This window comes from Rattus norvegicus, chromosome 3 (assembly GCF_021556685.1).
Source record: "Rattus norvegicus strain SHRSP/BbbUtx chromosome 3, alternate assembly SHRSP_T2T, whole genome shotgun sequence".
Taxonomy (NCBI): Eukaryota; Metazoa; Chordata; class Mammalia; order Rodentia; family Muridae; genus Rattus; species Rattus norvegicus.
In genome coordinates this window covers 8,543,845-8,561,777 of record NC_141536.1, presented here as the reverse complement: position 1 = coordinate 8,561,777, position 17,933 = coordinate 8,543,845, and the positions used below count along the sequence as shown (strand labels likewise).

At 40.9% G+C, this 17,933-nt stretch overlaps 1 protein-coding gene across 1 annotated transcript in view; it reads right to left on the bottom strand.

Moving 5' to 3' along the window:
- Nucleotides 1-17,933, bottom strand: part of Abo3 (histo-blood group ABO system transferase 3) — a 126,028-nt gene that overhangs the window by 96,142 nt on the left and 11,953 nt on the right. The window lies entirely within an intron of this gene.

The following is a 17,933-nucleotide window of genomic DNA, read 5'->3' as shown; positions in this document are numbered from 1 at the left end:
ATATCAGATAAAATCAATTTCCAACTAAAAGTCATCAAAAAAGATAAGGAAGGACACTTCATATTCATCAAAGGAAAAATCCACCAAGATGAACTCTCAATCCTAGATATCTATGCCCCAAATACAAGGGCACCTACATACGTAAAAGAAACCTTACTAAAGCTCAAAACACACATTGCACCTCATACAATAATAGTGGGAGATTTCAACAACCCACTCTCATCAATGGACAGATCATGGAAACAGAAATTAAACAGAGACGTAGACAGACTAACAGAAGTCATGAGCCAAATGGACTTAACGGATATTTATAGAACATTCTATCCTAAAGCAAAAGGATATACCTTCTTCTCAGCTCCTCATGGTACTTTCTCCAAAATTGACCATATAATTGGTCAAAAAACGGTCCTCAACAGGTACAGAAAGATAGAAATAATCCCATGCGTGCTATCAGGCCACCACGGCCTAAAACTGGTCTTCAATAACAATAAGGGAAGAATGCCCACATATACGTGGAAATTGAACAATGCTCTACTCAATGATAACCTGGTCAAGGAAGAAATAAAGAAAGAAATTAAAGACTTTTTAGAATTTAATGAAAATGAAGGTACAACATACCCAAACTTATGGGATACAATGAAAGCTGTGCTAAGAGGAAAATTCATAGCGCTGAGTGCCTCCAGAAAGAAACAGGAAAGAGCATATGTCAGCAGCTTGACAGCACACCTAAAAGCTCTAGAACAAAAAGAAGCAAATACACCCAGGAGGAGTAGAAGGCAGGAAATAATCAAACTCAGAGCTGAAATCAACCAAGTAGAAACAAAAAGGACCACAGAAAGAATCAACAGAACCAAAAGTTGGTTCTTTGAGAAAATCAACAAGATAGATAAACCCTTAGCCAGACTAACGAGAGGACACAGAGAGTGTGTCCAAATTAATAAAATCAGAAATGAAAAGGGCGACATAACTACAGATTCAGAGGAAATTCAGAAAATCATCAGATCTTACTATAAAAGCCTATATTCAACAAAACTTGAAAATCTGCAGGAAATGGACAATTTCCTAGACAGATACCAGGTACCGAAGTTACATCAGGAACAGATAAACCAGTTAAACAACACCATAACTCCTAAGGAAATAGAAGCAGTCATTAAAGCTCTCCCAACCAAAAAGAGCCCAGGTCCAGATGGGTTTAGTGCAGAATTCTATCAGAACTTCATAGAAGACCTCATACCAATATTATCCAAACTATTCCACAAAATTGAAACAGATGGATCACTACCAAATTCCTTCTATGAAGCCACAATTACTCTTATACCTAAACCACACAAAGACACAACAAAGAAAGAGAACTTCAGACCAATTTCCCTTATGGATATCGATGCAAAAATACTCAATAAAATTCTGGCAAACCGAATCCAAGAGCACATCAAAACAATCATCCACCATGATCAAGTAGGCTTCATCCCAGGCATGCAGGGATGGTTTAATATACGGAAAACCATCAACGTGATCCATCATATAAACAAACTGAAAGAACAGAACCACATGATCATTTCATTAGATGCTGAGAAAGCATTTGACAAAATTCAACACCCCTTCATGATAAAAGTCCTGGAAAGAATAGGAATTCAAGGCCCATACCTAAACATAGTAAAAGCCATATACAGCAAACCAGTTGCTAACATTAAACTAAATGGAGAGAAACTTGAAGCAATCCCACTAAAATCAGGGACTAGACAAGGCTGCCCACTCTCTCCCTACTTATTCAATATAGTTCTTGAAGTTCTAGCCAGAGCAATCAGACAACAAAAGGAGGTCAAGGGGATACAGATCGGAAAAGAAGAGGTCAAAATATCACTATTTGCAGATGATATGATAGTATATTTAAGTGATCCCAAAAGTTCCACCAGAGAACTACTAAAGCTGATAAACAACTTCAGCAAAGTGGCTGGGTATAAAATTAACTCAAATAAATCAGTAGCCTTCCTCTACACAAAAGAGAAACAAGCCGAGAAAGAAATTAGGGAAACGACACCCTTCATAATAGACCCAAATAATATAAAGTACCTCGGTGTGACTTTAACCAAGCAAGTAAAAGATTTGTACAATAAGAACTTCAAGACACTGAAGAAAGAAATTGAAGAAGACCTTAGAAGATGGAAAGATCTCCCATGCTCATGGATTGGCAGGATCAATATAGTAAAAATGGCCATTTTACCAAAAGCGATCTACAGATTCAATGCAATCCCCATCAAAATACCAATCCAATTCTTCAAAGAGTTAGACAGAACAATTTGCAAATTCATCTGGAATAACAAAAAACCCAGGATAGCTAAAGCTATCCTCAACAATAAAAGGACTTCAGGGGGAATCACTATCCCTGAACTCAAGCAGTATTACAGAGCAATAGTGATAAAAACTGCATGGTATTGGTACAGAGACAGACAGATAGACCAATGGAATAGAATTGAAGACCCAGAAATGAACCCACACACCTATGGTCACTTGATTTTTGACAAAGGAGCCAAAACCATCCAATGGAAAAAAGATAGCATTTTCAGCAAATGGTGCTGGTTCAACTGCAGGTCAATATGTAGAAGAATGCAGATCGATCCATGCTTATCACCCTGTACAAAGCTTAAGTCCAAGTGGATCAAGGACCTCCACATCAAACCAGACACACTCAAACTAATAGAAGAAAAACAAGGGAAGTATCTGGAACACATGGGCACTGGAAAAAATTTCCTGAACAAAACACCAATGGCTTATGCTCTAAGATCAAGAATCAACATATGGGATCTCATAAAACTGCAAAGCTTCTGTAAGGCAAAGGACACTGTGGTTAGGACAAAACGGCAACCAACAGATTGGGAAAAGATCTTTACCAATCCTACAACAGATAGAGGCCTTATATCCAAAATATACAAAGAACTCAAGAAGTTAGACCGCAGGGAGACAAATAACCCTATTAAAAAATGGGGTTCAGAGCTAAACAAACAATTCACAGCTGAGGAATGCCGAATGGCTGAGAAACACCTAAAGAAATGTTCAACATCTTTAGTCATAAGGGAAATGCAAATCAAAACAACCCTGAGATTTCACCTCACACCAGTGAGAATGGCTAAGATCAAAAACTCAGGTGACAGCAGATGCTGGCGAGGATGCGGAGAAAGAGGAACACTCCTCCATTGTTGGTGGGATTGCAGACTGGTACAACCATTCTGGAAATCAGTCTGGAGGTTCCTCAGAAAATTGGACATTGAACTGCCTGAGGATCCAGCATATACCCAAAAGATGCCCCAACATATAAAAAAGACACGTGCTCCACTATGTTCATTGCAGCCTTATTTATAATAGCCAGAAGCTGGAAAGAACCCAGATGCCCTTCAACAGAGGAATGGATACAGAAAATGTGGTACATCTACACAATGGAATATTACTCAGCTATCAAAAACAACGGCTTTATGAAATTTGTAGGGAAATGGTTGGAACTGGAAAATATCATTCTGAGTGAGCTAACCCAATCACAGAAAGACATACATGGTATGCATTCATTGATAAGTGGCTATTAGCCCAAATGCTTGAATTACCCTAGATGCCTAGAACAAATGAAACTCAAGACAGATGATCAAAATGTGAATGTTTCACGCCTTCTTTAAAAGGGGAACAAGAATACCCTTGGCAGGGAAGAGAGAGGCAAAGATTAAAACAGAGACTGAAGTAACACCCATTCAGAGCCTGCCCCACATGTGGCCCATACATATACAGCCACCCAATTAGACAAGATGGATGAAACAAAGAAGTGCAGACCGACAGGAGCCGGATGTAGATCGCTCCTGAGAGACACAGCCAGAATACAGCAAATACAGAGGGGAATGCCAGCAGCAAACCACTGAACTGAGAATAGAACCCCCGTTGAAGGAATCAGAGAAAGAACTGGAAGAGCCTGAAGGGGCTCGAGACCCCATAGGTACAACAATGCCAAGCAACCAGAGCTTCCAGGGACTAAGCCACTACCTAAAGACTATACATGGACTGACCCTGGACTCTGACCTCATAGGTAGCAATGAATATCCTAGTAAGAGCACCAGTGGAAGGGGAAGCCCTGGGTCCTGCTAAGACTGAACCCCCAGTGAACTAGACTGTTGGGGGGAGGGCGGCAATGGGGGGAGGGTTGGGAGGGGAATACCCATAAGGAAGGGGAGGGGGGAGGGGGGAGGGGGATTTTTGCCCGGAAACCGGGAAAGGGAATAACACTCGAAATGTATATAAGAAATACTCAAGTTAATAAAAAAAAATTTAAAGTAAACTAAAAAAAAATAAAAATAAAGAAAAAAAGAAAAAGAAAAAGAAAAGTCACTCCTACAGATTACCCTCTTATACTGAGAGATTTAAAGAACCACATATATACTTCTTTAGCCTTTTAGGATTAAAAAAACGTTTACCATGCTTCCACCTATCTCTAATAATTAGGACCCTCTACAAGGAGATCAGTGGAAATTTCTTTCCTCGGGGAATGATTAATTTAACCTCTCTGTGTTTTCTTGATGCTCAGTTTATGACATGTACAATTGATACTACAATTGATAACACTTTTCAAAATATTGAACTAACAAAAGCTGACTGTAACTTAATTGTATTCCTTCATATTTTGGACACACATGTACTTCCTACAGACATTCAGCATTAAGTGAGCCTTGCCTTAGCCTCAAAAGATGTAAAAATTTGCCATCTCAATTCTGAAGGTCTATTACCCCATATATTAACTTACTTTCCTATCACATAAGAAAAGGATGTAAATGATCAATTCAAATACAGAAAACGATAATTTATGGTCCTTTTCAATGCCTCAAACATTACTTCTTTATATGCTTTTGGGTTCCTATAACAAAAACCATTATTATTGGATTCAGTAATGTCCACACCACACCCCTTTTTTGTGTCCTTGTGGCTCCTTCCACTTCCCTTCTGCCTGGTGCCACATGCTTTACTTACCTGGACTACATTACAGCTTAAAAATGCTGGGTCACTCTGTTTTGCTACATTTGGTATTCTAGTAGTTTCTAACATGATCAAAGCAAATAATGAGCTTGTATATACTTCACAACTTTCCAAACTTCTGTCCTCTTAGAGTTTACCCACCAACCATGACTGACCCAGTGGAGAATAGGCTGGCTCCCACGGGCATCCAGCCCTCCACACTCCTCTGATTTTGCTTCCCTGATCATTCTTTTCCATTATTTTTGCTCCCCTGACTCTCGACAACACCAATGCACTCCTGGGGTAACTCACCTGCACCCTGAGCTTATCCAAATATACAACCCTAAAGCTGAACTATCCTAGGCCCTACCATGAAAATATGACAGACTGGCAGCACTACATAAGAGCATGGTACATTTCAGGTCTCAGAGACCCTCCCTAGAGCTTCCTCCATACCCCAAACTCAATGTGGCAAATAAACTATGGTGAGGTCCCACTTAATATAAATATGTCTAAAGACACCAAGATTTGCACTGAAAATTGTTCAGACTGGCCAGTGAGATAGCTCAATAAAAAGAGCCGTCCTGCATATGCTTGACTTGAGTCTGAGTTCCAGAACCTATGAGTTTGGAGAGATGCATCTCCATAGAGTTGCCCTCTGAACCTTTCATACACACCCATGTGTACACATCATACAGAGAAATAAGAAAAAATCTATTTTCTTTGTTTTGGAGAAATGAAAAATGGTTACTATAATAGTTTTGTCTTATGTATTTTACCACAGGAAGAAAAGATGGGGAGTAATAAATGAGTTATTTCAATCTAAGGTGATGAACCATCTAGAGTCAATACTCCATCCTTAACCTCCCCCGTCTTGTAAAATTCTGGTGTGCAGTTCTGTTGATTCTTTCACACTCTTACCCTTTGTTAGGAATTAGACAACATCATTGGATTGTAAGGTCCAGGCCCACAAGTGAGGTGAGGCATGGTCACCACTGGAGCTAGAGTAAAAATTAAGTGGACTTTGTACTCCCGTGTACTTGCTCCAGGTAGCACACACTTCTAGAAAAAAATTCTCTTGCAGAATTAATTTTGCTTTGTGCAACACTAAGACTATTCTTTTCTAACAAAATTATTTTGACTTGACAAGCTGAGGGCTGGAGATCCTGCCCAACCCTCCCTCCCATCACCCCTTCTCTCCCACCCTGAATATTACTAGCCACTCAGAAACATGAAGACTCCTCTCCTTGGCTTCCTTCTTCCCCTTCTCAGCAAAACTGGCCTGGACTCCTATGAGCTCCTTGAAGGACAAGTTCATGAACACTGACTGCCACCTCTGTTCTGGGATGCCAAGGCAGGTACAGAAAAAGATACCAGTAGGGGAGAGAGAGCTCACCGCACAGACAGGTGGGCATTCCTGAGACTGCAGAGCAGGAGAGACCACCACTACTGCCTACCCCTGCCCACATCCCTGACACAAGAGAAAACTGTATAGGGCCTCTGGGAACCGGATGATAGGGGCACTCAAGCAGCAGGTCCCTGCGGTCCAGACACTGCCCGGACCTGAAGGAACCTTGTCGAAAGCTTCCTGCACCCAAATCCTGTGAGAGAGAAAACTAAACCTTCAGAGGGGCAGATACACCTGGGAAGCCAGAAGAGATTACATCTGCCCACATTTCTGACTCCAGGGAAAAAACCTAACGCCATCTGGGACACTGTGGCACAGGGCCCTGGGAAAAGGTGGCACAGACCCTCCTGGTTGCCACCCTCACGGAGAGCGCAAAAGCAGCCCCCCAGGACCAACTTCACCCACGGGACCACAGGTAAGACCAACTTTTCTGCTCCAAGTGAACTGCCTGGTGGACTCAGGACACAGGCCTACAGGAACCGCTGAAGACCAATAGACAGGAAAGACTACACGCTTGAAAGCAGAACACTCTGTTCCCATAACTGGCTGAAAGAAAACAGGAAAACAGGTCTACAGCACTCCTGACACACAGGCCTATAGGACAGTCTAGCCACTGTCAGAAATAGCAGAACAAGGTAACACCAGGGACAACCTGATAGCGAGAGGTAAGCGCAGGAACGCAAGCAACAGGAACCAAGACTACATGGCATCATCGGAGCCCAATTCTCCCACCAAAACCAACACTGAATATCCAAACACAGCAGGGAAGCAAGATCTAGATTTAAAATCACATTTGATCGTGATGATGGAGGACTTCAAGAAACACATAAAGAACTCCCTTAGAATTGCACACTGGTATAACCATTCTGGAAATCAGTCTGGAGGTTTCTCAGAAAATTGGACATTGAACTACCTGAGGACCCAGTTATACCTCTCTTGAGTATATACCCAAAATATGTCCCAACATATAACAAAGATACGTGCTCCACTATGTTCATAGCAGCCTTATTTATAATAGCCAGAGGCTGGAAAGAACCCAGATGCCCTTCAACAGAGGAATGGATATAGAAAATGTGGTACATCTACACAATGGAATATTACTCAGCTATCAAAAACAATGACTTTATGAAATTCATAGGCAAATGGATGGAACTGGAAAATATCATCCTGTAACCCAATCACAGAAAAACACACAGGGTATGCACTCATTGATAAGTGGCTATTAGCCCAAATGCTTGAATTACCCTAGATGCACAGAACACATGAAACTCAAGAAGGATGACCAAAATGCAAATGCTTCACTCCTTCTTTAAAAAGGGAACAAGAATACCCTTGGGAGGGGATAGGGAGGCAAAGTTAGAACAGAGGCTGAAGGAACGCCCATTCAGAGCCCCACATGTGGCCCATACATATACAGCCACCAAACTAGATAAGATGGATGAAACAAAGAAGTGCAGGCCGACAGGGACCAGATGTAGATCTCTCCTGAGAGACACAGCCAGAATACAGCAAATACATAGGCAAATGCCATCAGCAAACCACTGAACTGAGAACGGGACCCCCATTGAAGGAATCAGAGAAAAGATTGGAAGAGCTTGAAGGAGCTTGAGACCCCAGATGAACAACAATGCCAACCAAAGACTAAGCCACTACCCAAAGACTATACATGGACTGACCCTGGGCTCCAACCTCATAGGTTGCAATGACTAGCCTAGCAAGGGCACCAGTGGAAGTGGAAGCCCTTGGTCCTGCCACGACTGAACCCCCAGTGAATGGGATTATTGGGGGGAGGGCGATAATGGGGAGGATGGGGAGGGGAACACCCATATAGAAGGGGAGGGGGAGGAGCTAGGGGGATGTTGGCCTGGAAACCAGGAAAGGGAATAGCAATTGAAATGTAAATAAGAAATACCTAATTTAATAAAGATGGAGAAAAAAATTTTTAAAATATAACCCAGAATAATCAGTGACCTAAACTGTGACATTAAACTGAGATACTTTTCTGGTTTTGTTGGGTCTCTTTAGATGCCAGGGTTCATGGAACCTGAGAAAACAGTGGGTACTTTGCACACCTTGCCATATTCTATACATGGAAAACCTCTCACCCTAGGAACTTTTGAGACACTGGAGAAGGTTTTTTTCTTCCATTTTTATTAAATTTGGTATTTCTTATTTACATTTCAAATGTTATTCCCTTTCCCAGTTTCCAGGCCAACATCTGCCTAAACCTTCCCATTCCCCTTCTATATGAGTGTTCACTTCACCATCAACCCCATTATCACCCCTCCCCAACAAGCCCATACACTGGGGGTCGAGCCTTGGCAGAACAAAGGGCTTCCTCTTCCATTGGTGCCCCTAAAAGGTACACATTGCTACCTATGAATTTGGAACCAAGGGCCAGTCCATATATAGTCTATGGGTAGTGGCTTAGTCCCTGGAAGCTCTGGTTGGTTGGCACTGTTGTTCTTATGGGGTCTCAAGCCCCTTCAGCTCTTTCAGTCCTTTCTCTGATTCCTTTAATGGGGATCCCGTTCTCAGTTCAGTGGTTTGCTGCTGGCATTCATCTCTGTATTTGACATATTCTGGCTGTGTCTCTCAGAAGAGAACTACATTCAGTTCCTGTCAGCCTGCACTTCTTAGCTTCATCCATCTTATCTAGTTTGGTGGCTGTATATGTATGGGCCACATGTAGGGCAGGCTCTGAATAGACATTCCTTTCAGTCTCTGTTCTAAGTTTCTTCTATGATTTTGTTGAAGATATTTACTGACCCTTTAAGCTGGGAGTCTTCACTCACTTCTATACCTATTATCCTTAGGTTTGATCTTTTCATTGTGTCCTGGATTTCCTGTATGTTTTGGGCTGGGAGCTTTTTCCATTTTCTATTATCTTTGACAGTTGTGTCACTTTTCTATGGTATCTTCTGCTCCTGAGATTCTCTCTTCTATCTCTTGTATTCTGTTGGTGTTGCTCACATCTATGACTCCTGATCTCTTCCCTAGGTTTTCTATTTCCAGGGTTGTCTCCTTTTGTGCTTTATTGTTTCTATTTCCATTTTTAATTCCTGGATGGTTTTGTTCATATCTTTCTCCTGTTTTGTTGTTTCTTCGAGTAGTTATTTAAGGGATTTTTGTGTTTCTTCTTTAAAGGCTTCTAGTTGTTTACTTCTGTTGTCCTGTATTTCCTTAAGGGAGTTATTTATGACCTTCTTAAAGTCCTCCATCATCATGATAAAATGTGATTTTAAATCTAGATCTTGCTTTTCTGGTGTGTTTGGCTATCAAGTGTTTGCTTTGGTGGGAGAATTAGGCTCTGGTGATGCTAAGTAGTCTTGATTTCTGTTGCTTGGGTTACTGTGCTTGCCTCTCGCCATCAGGCTGTCTCTGGTGTTAGTTTGTCTTAACTGTTTCTGACAGTGGCTTGACCATCCTGTAGGCCTGTGTGTCCACACTGCTGTAGACCTGTTTTCCTGTTTTTCTTTCAGCCAGTTATGGGATCAGAATGTTCGGTTCTCAAGCGTGTAGTCGTTCCTGTCCACTGGCTTTCACCTCTCCCTGGGGGCAGGAACCAGAAAGGTCTTGCCCTTACTTCTCCCAGGTCCCTGTGTGCAGGGGGCCCGGACGGTGCTAGGTGTTTTCTTCTTGAGTCAGGAATGTGGGCAGAAAGTAGTCTCCTCTGGTTTCCCAGGGGTGTCTGCCCCTCTGAAGGTCTAGTTCTCCACACACACCCCCATGGGATTGGGTGCAGGGATCTGTTGGAGAAGGTTTTTCTGAAAGGTAAGCCACAGGATCCAGGAAGTCCTTGCCTGACAGGTTAATCAAACAGTTTACTCAGTTTGTTCCTTACTTGGCTCTTACAAAGAGTCAATTCAGCAAGTCCAAATCTCAAGGCACTGGGTGTTCATTGTATGGTTCCACCTGGCTAGAACTCAATGGAAACATGACAAGTCCTCATGATCAGCCTGACCATGTAATTTGAAGGGCTTTGGAACTAATTTGAGTGAAAAGGGTGGAAGAGAGTGAAGATATGAACTACAGAATCCTTAGAATGATGTACACGGTGTTTGGTGGCCCATTTTGGTCAAAGTTTGGAAGACCATGAATATTTTTTAAAATGTGGTCAGGGGAGGCACAGCTTATGAGATTTCCAAGGACCAAGAGTAACCTGGAGGCCATTTGTATTTCATGCTGCTTTAAAACTCTATCTGCACTCTTCCCTGTGCAATGTATCATGGGCTGAGGTCCCACAGTATAGAAAGAGGAGGAAGTGGAGCTGTCCATATGATATGGCAGGTTTCTTTGGTGTGAGCCAATGACTGAGAGTCAGAATTTTTAAAAAAGCATAGAAAGCACAATGAAAACTCATGAAAGGCTACAGAAAAATGACAGGGAGTCAGTGTGGGGCTTGAGGGGAAGACCTACTAAGGGAAAAGAAAGCTGATGAGCCTCATCCAGGCAACACACTGGCAAAGGAGAGGAAACAGAAACCACTTCCAAAAGGCAAGCCAGATGAAGGTCAGGAGTCCTCCCCTTAGGAGAGACCTGCAGTCCTCACAAGCCTCAAATCTAGTTTGGAGTTTTGGTGAGACAGTGATTCCTCCAGTTTTCAGGTCAGTGGTGGAGGGAAGCCCCACACTGCCACTCTGACAAGAAGGCCATGGCTAGGTGCCATCTTTTGAAGACTCTTGTTTAAAAGTGAGAAATCACAGGGTCTGAATCAAGGAGCATGCACAAGAATGAGGCCTCCATTATGGAGAACAGGAGAGCCAGACATTGACAAACCAACTGTTATGTGCAACGAGAAACTAGGCTTAAACTGGGAAGTGCATAAGTGAAGATTATCCCACAGAGGGGGAGCCATGGACAGTTCTCATCACATGAGTATAAACCTAGACTTAACTCTGAGCCCAAGGCCACCGCAGGATTCAGTTCTGGAACTATCTATACAGCATTATAGAGCCCAGGAATTGGAGAGTTCCAGAAGCGTACATGGTACCCTTAGCTGCATCCCTGCAACATCAGAGTTAAGGTTCAGGAGGTTTTGAAAGTATAGAGTCTAGTCCTCTGCCTGTATCTACTCAGTCCTGTATCTACTCAGTATGGTAACTTCTCAGTACTGTGTCCACTTCAGTGCTGTATCTACTCACTACTTTGTCCTCCTCAGTACTGTATTAACTCAATACTGTGTCCATTTGTGTTCTGAAGGGACACTTGTCCACTTGATCATGGCTCTGTAAGGTCTTCCCTTCTCCCCATTCCATCTTCCTTGCTGAAAGCCTTTAGATTACACTCCTAAAGAAAGCCCCAGCTTGTGCTTCAAGCATAACTTGAAAATGAGTGGGACTAGTGGTCACTCCTGTCTCATTCCTGAGTCAAATTGCAATTGCTTTAATTTTTCTCCAATTAGAATGGCTTTGACTATTGGTTTCTCATTCAGCTTTTATTATATTGGGGTTTATTCTATCTAATCCTACTCTCTCTAAAATTCTTATCATGAAGACATGAAGCATTTTGTCAATGCCTTCTGGATCTATTGAGATGATCACTTTTATTTTTATCTTTAAATCAATTTATGTTATGTGATACATTTTTAATTTGCATATGTTGAACTTTCCCTTGAAATAAAGTCTTCAGATTTATTAATATCAAGCTGACAAATAATTACTCTCTCGATGTTGCTCAGGTTAACATTTAATTGTTCCTGTCACTTTGTAACTTATCTAGCTTCTGCTATGTATAAGCATCCCTATTTTATTTGGATTTGCAAGTCTCCTTAGAGATTTCAAGGTTGACTTCAGTAACTAATAAGTGTGGTGTGATGGTTTGTATATGCTTGGCCCAGGCAGTGGCACTATTAGGAGGTGTGGCCTTGTTGGAGTAGCTGTGTCACTGTGGGTGTGGGTTTTAATACTCTCATCCTCACTGCCTGAATGTGAATCTCCTCACAGTGGCCTTCAGATGAAGATGTAGAGCTCTCAGCACCACCTGTCCTATGCTGTACACTGCCATTCTCCCACCTTGATGATACTGGACTGAATCCTTAAACCTGTAAACCAGCCCCAATTAAATGGTTTTTGTAAGAGTTGTCTTTATCATGGTATCTGTTCACATCAGTGAAACCCTAAGACATGTAGGAAATTTCAAATGAAAAACATACCTGTGGTTCTATTCCCTAGTTGGCCTCTTCCTCTTCCTCTTCCTGAGGCTAACTAACAAGGTCCAGCTAGCAAAATATTGAAGTCCAGCAACCAAAAGTCCCCTTTGGAGGGGAAGCCCTTGGTCCTGCCAAGGGTTGACTCCCCAATGTAGGGGAGTGTCAGGGTGGGGAAGTGGAAAGGGGTGGGTGTCTTAGGGAGGGGGAACATCCTCATAGAAGAAAGGGAGGGGCTTGGAAAGGGGGTTTATGAACAGGAAACTGGGAAAGAGAATAACATTTGAAATGCAAATTTTTAAATATCCAATTTTTTAAAAGGCCACGTGGAAGCCCATTTTAAAGATTATTTAAGACATGGCAACTGAACTGAACTGGTCCCACAGCTCCCTGCACTGAAATTCCATGGGGGAGAGAGCTGAACTCCCAGAAGACAATCCTAAGAGCTCAGGGGAGATTTCCACTTCTGCCCACTTCTGCTCACATTGCTGGCCCAAGAGGAACCTGCATAGTGGTCTCTGGATACAGGAATATAGGAGCAGTCAGTAGCAGGAACCTGCTGGTTTCTGCCTGTGCCTGGAACTGAACTGAACCAGTCCCACAGTTCCCTGCACCCAAATCCCATGGGGGAGAGAGCTGAACCCTCAGAAGTGAAGACAATCCTGAGAACTCAGAGGAGACAATTATTTTCTGCCCACATTCCTGAGATAAGAGGGAACTGCCTAGTCAATCTGTGCCATCTGGAGCAGTCAACAGAAGGACACTTTGGGATTCTGCTCACAACAAGAGATGAAAGCCAGTCATCTGGAGTGCCTATACACATGAGAGCAGAGGTAAGACGGACTATTCTAGGCCAAGAAACCCACCTGGAGTCATCAGCTCACAAAATTCCAGAGCAGCTCTCTGTGCCTAGATCCAGCTAAAAGAAAGTAGGTCGGGGGTTGGGGATTTAGCTCAGTGGTAGAGTGCTTGCCTAGCAAGCACAAGGCCCTGAGTTCGGTCCCCAGCTCCTAAAAAAAGAAAAGAAAAAAAAAAAGAAAGTAGGTCTACAGGAGTGCTGAAACACAGGCCTACAGGAGGGTCAAGCCACTGTCAGAGACAAGACAAGCTAACACCAGAGATAACCTGATGGTGAGAGGCAAGTGCAAGAAACTAAGTAATAGAAATCAAGACTAATTGGCATCATCAAAGCCCAGGTCTACCACCAAAGCAAATACTGGATATGCAAAAACATGGTAAAAGCAAGATTTGGATTTATATCATATCTATGATGATAACAGAGGACTTTAAGAACAACACAAATAACGCCCTTAAAGAGGTATAAGACAACACAAGTAAAAAAAAAGTATAAGCCCTTAAAGAAGAAACACAAAAAAAAAAAATCCTTTGAAGAATTAGAGGCAAACAAAACCAAACAGGTAAATGAATTGAACAACACCATCCATGATTTAAAAATGGAAATAGAAACAAAAGAAAGCAAAAAGGAAGAAAACCCTGGAGGCAGAAAACCAAGGAAAGAGATCAGGTGTCATAGATGCAAACATCACCAACAGAATACAAGAGATAAAACAGAGAATCTCACAGGAAGAAGATACCAGAGAAAACATTGTCATGATAGTCAAACAAAATGCTAAAAGCAAAAAGCACCTAAGCCAAAACGTCAGGAAATCCAGAACTCAATGAGAAGATCAAGTCTAAGGATAATAGGTATATAAGAGAGTGAAGACTCCCAACTTAAAGGGCCAGTAAATATCTTCAACAAAATTATAGAAGAAAACTTCCCTAACCTAAAGAAAGAGATGCCCATAAACACACAAGAAGTCTACAGAACTTCAAATAGATTGGAACATAAAATAAATTTCTCCAGTCACATAATAGTTAAAACACCAAATGCACAAAACACAGAAAGAATATTAAAAGAAGTGAGGGAAAAAGGTCAAGTAACACATGAAGGCAGAACTATCAAAATTACATCAGACTTCTCAACAGAGACTATGAAAGCCATAAGATCTTGGACAGATGTCAAACAGACCCTAAGAGAAAACAAATGCCAACCCAGGCTACTGTATCCAGGAAACCTCTAAATTAACATAGATGGAGAAGCCAAGATACTCCATTACAAAACTAAATTTACACAATATCTTTCCACAAATCCAGCCCTACAAAGGATAATAGATAGAAAACTCCCACACAAGGACAGAAACTATGCCATACAGAAAGCAAGAATATAAATTCCTAGCAATGAAACCAAAAGAGAAACACACAAACATAATTCCACCTCTAACAACAAAAATAGCAGGAAGCAACAATCACCATTCCTTAATATCTCTCAAAATCAATGGACTCAATTTCCCAATAAAATGACATAGACTAACACACTGGATATGTGAAGAGGATCCAGCGTTTTGCTGCATACAAGAAACACACCTCAGAGACAAAGACAATCTACCTCAGAGTAAATGGTTAGAAAACAACTTTCCAAGCAAATAGCCCAAAGAAACAAGCTGGAGTTGCCATTCTAATATCGAATAAAATTGACTTTTAACCAAATGTCATAAAAAAAAGATAAGGAAGGAAACTTCACGTTCATCAAAGGAAAAATCCACCAAGATGAACTCTCAATCCTAAATATCTATGCTCCAAATGCAAGGGTACCTACATTCATAAAAGAATTAATTTCACTAAAGCTCAGATCATACATTGCACCTCACACAATAATAGTAGGATATTTCAACATCCCACTCTCATCGATGAACAGATCATGGAAACAGAAATTAAACAGAGACATAAAGAAACTAACAGAAGTTACGAACCAAAGGGATTTAACAGATATTTATAGAATATTCCAACACAAAAATAAAAGGATATACCTTCTTCTCAGCACCTCATGGTGCCTTCTCCAAAATAGACCATATACTTGGTCAAAAAACAGGCTTCAATAGATACAGGAAGACACAAATAATCCCATCCATCCTATCAGACCACCATGGATTAAGACTGGTCTTTAATAACAACAATAATGACAGAAAGCCCACATATCCATGTAAGTTGAGCAATGCTTGAATCAATGACAATTTGGTCAAGGAAGAAAGAAAGAAATTAAAGATTTCTTCAAATTTAATGTAAATGAAGATACAACATACCCAAATTTATGGGACACAATGAAAGTGGTGCTAAGAGGAAAACTCATAGCTCTGAGTGCCTGCAGAAAGAAACAGGAGAGAGCATATATCAGCAGCCTGACAGCACACCTAAAAGCTCTAGAACAAAAAGAAATAATAGACCCAAGAGGAGTAGAAGGCAGGAAATGATCAAACTCAAGGCTGAAATCAACCAAGTAGGAAAAAAAGGACTAAACAAAGAATCAACAAAATTAGTAGCTGGATCTTTGAGATAATCAACAAGATAGATAAACCCTTAGCCAGACTAATGAGAGGACACAGAGAGTGTGTCCAAATTAACAAAATCAGAAATGAAAAGGGAGACTTAACTACAGATTCAGAAGAAATTCAAAAAAAATCATCAGATCTTACTATAAAAGCCTTTATTCAACAAAACTTGAAAATCTGCAGGAAATGGACAATTTCCTAGACACATATCTGGTACCAATGTTAAATCAGGAACAAATAAGCCATTTAAACAACTCCATAACACCTAAAGAAATAGAAACAGTTATTAAAAGTCTACCAACCAAAAAGAGCACAGGATCAGATGGGTTTAGTGCAGAATTCTATCAGACCTTCATAGAACACGTCAAACCAATACTGTCCAAACTACTCCACAAAATAGAAACAAACAGAGCACTACCAAATTCTTTCTATGAAGCCACAATTGCTCTTATACCTAAACCACACAAAGACCCAACAAAGAAAGAGAACTTCAGACCAATTTCCCTTATGAATATCGATGCAAAAATACTCAACAAAATTCTGGCAAACCGAATCCAAGAGCACATCAAAACAATCATCCATCATGATCAAGTAGGCTTCATCCCAGTGATGCAGGGATGGTTTAATATATGTAAATCCATCAACGTAATCCATTATATAAACAAACTCAAAGATTAAAAAAAAACATGATCATTTCATGTGAGAAAGCTGAGAAAGCATTTGACAAAATTCAACACCCCTTCATGATAAAATTCCTGGAAAGATCAGAAATTTAAGGCCCATATTTAAACATAGTAAAAGCAATATACAGCAAACCAGTAGCTAATATCAAATTAAGGGGAGAGAAACTTGAAGCAATCCCACTAAAATCAGGGACTAGACACGGCTGCCCACTCTCTCCCTACTTATTCAATATAGTACTCGAAGTCCTAGCCAGAGCAATCAGAAAACAAAAGAAGGTCAAAGGGACACAAATTGGAAGGGAAGAAATCAATGTCACTATTTACAGATGATATGATAGTATGCTTAAGTGACCCCAAAAGTTCCACCAGAGAACTACTTAACCTGATAAACAACTTCAGCAAAATGGATGGGTAGAAAACTAACTCAAACAAATCAGTAGCCTTCCTCTACTCAAAGGATAAACAAGCTGAGAAAGAAATTAGGGAAATGACACCCTTCACAATAGTCACAAATAACATAAAATAACTGAGTGTGACTCTAACCAAGTGAGTGAAAGATCTGTATGATGAGAACTTCAAATCTCTGAAGAAAGAAATTGAAAAACATCTCAGAAGATGGAAAGACCTGCCATTTCATGGATTGGCAGGATTAATGTAGTAAAAATAGTCACTTTGGCAAAAGCAATCTACAGATTCAATGCAATCCCCATCAATATTCCAACTCAATTCTTCATAGAGTTAGAAAAAGCATTTTGCAAATTCATTTGGAATAACCAAAAACCCAAGATAGTGAAAGGTATCTTCAACAATAAAAGAACTTCTGGGGGAATGACTATCCCTGACCTCAGGAAGTATTACAGAGCAATAATGATAAAATCTGTAATGGTATTGGTACAGAGACAGGCAGATAGATCAATGGAATAGAATTGAAGACCCAGAAATGAACACATACACCTATGGTCCCTTTATCTTTGACAAAGGACCTAAAACCATCCAGTAGAAAAAAGATAGCATTTTCAATGAATGGAGCTAGTTCAACTGGAGGTCAGCATGAAGAATGCAAATCCATCCATCCTTACCATTCCGTACAAAGCTCAAGTCCAAGTGGATCAAGGACCTCCACATAAAACGAAGTACACTAAAACTAATAGAAGAAAAAGTGGGGAAGAGTCTCGAATACATGGGCACTGGGGAAAATTTCCTGAACAAATCACGAATGGCTTATGCTCTAAGATCAAGAATAGACAAATGGGACCTCATAAAACTACAAAGCTTCTGTAAGACAAAGGACACTGTCATTAGGACACAACTTCAACCAACAG